The sequence below is a fragment of the Kogia breviceps genome, chromosome X, assembly GCF_026419965.1.
Source record: "Kogia breviceps isolate mKogBre1 chromosome X, mKogBre1 haplotype 1, whole genome shotgun sequence".
NCBI classification, from domain to species: Eukaryota; Metazoa; Chordata; class Mammalia; order Artiodactyla; family Physeteridae; genus Kogia; species Kogia breviceps.
The window spans coordinates 66,028,480-66,030,059 of record NC_081330.1 but is presented as its reverse complement, the minus strand read 5'-3'; positions in this window follow the sequence as shown (position 1 = coordinate 66,030,059).

The following is a 1,580-nucleotide window of genomic DNA, read 5'->3' as shown; positions in this document are numbered from 1 at the left end:
ACGTCACAAAGAAAGAAAACTATAGGCCAATATCACTGATGAACATAGATGCAAAAATCCTCAACAAAATACTAGCAAACAGAATCCAACAGCACATTAAAAGGATCATACACCATGATCAAGTGTGGTTTATTCCAGGAATGCAAGGATTCTTCAATATATGCAAATCAATCAACGTGATACACCATATCAACAAACTGAAGGAGAAAAACCATATGATCATCTCAATAGATGCAGAGAAAGCTTTTGACAGAATTCAACACCCATTTATGATAAAAACCCTGCAGAAAGTAGGCATAGAGGGAACTTTCCTCAATATAATAAAGGCAATATATGACAAACCCACAGCCAGCATTGTTCTCAATGGTGAAAACCTGAAACCATTTCCACTAAGATCAGGAACAAGACAAGGTTGCCCACTCTCACCACTCTTATTCAACCGAGTTTTGGAAGTTCTAGCCACAGCAATTAGAGAAAATAAAGAAATAAAAGGAATCCAAATAGGAAAAGAAGAAGTAAAGCTGTCACTGTTTGCAGATGACATGATACTATACATAGAGAATACTAAGTATGCTACCAGAAAACTACTAGAACTAATCAATGAATTTGGTAAAGTAGCAGGATACAAAATTAATGCACAGAAATCTCTGGCATTCTTATACACTAATGATGAAAAATCTGAGAATGAAATTAAGAAAACACTCCCATTTACCATTGCAACAAAAAGAATAAAATATCTAGGAATAAACCTACCTAAGGAGACAAAAGACTTATATGCAGAAAACTATAAGACACTGATGAAAGAAATTAAAGATGATACAAATAGGTGGAGAAATATACCATGTTCATGGATTGGAAGAATCAACATAGTGAAAATGACTCTATTACCCAAAGCAATCTACAGATTGAATGCAATCCCTATCAAATTACCACAGGCATTTTTTACAGAACTAGAACAAAAAATTTCACAATTTGTATGGAAACACAAAAGACCCCGAGTAGCCAAAGCAATCTTGAGAATGAAAAATGGAGCATGGAGGAATCAGGCTCCCTGACTTCAGACTATACTACAAGGCCACAGTAATCAAGACAGTATGGTACTGGCACAAAAACAGAAATATAGATCAATGGAACAGGATAGAAAGCCCAGAGATAAACCCACACACATATGGTCACCTTATCTTTGATAAAGGAGGGAAGGAAACACAGTGGAGAAAAGACAGCCTCTTCAATAAGTGGTGCTGGGAAAACTGGACAGCTACATGTAGAAGTATGAAAGTAGAAGACTCCCTAACACCATACACAAAAATAAACTCAAAATGGGTTAAAGACCTAAATGTAAGGCCAGACACTATCAAACTCTTAGAGGAAAACATAGGCAGAACATGACATCAATCATAGCAAGATCCTTTTTGACCCATCTCCTAGAGAAATGGAAATAAAAACAAAAATAAACAAATGGGATCTAATGAAACTTAAAAGCTTTTGCACAGCAAAGGATACCATAAACAAGACCAAAAGAGAACCCTCAGAATGGGAGAAAATATTTGCAAATGAAGCAACTCACAAAGGATTAATAT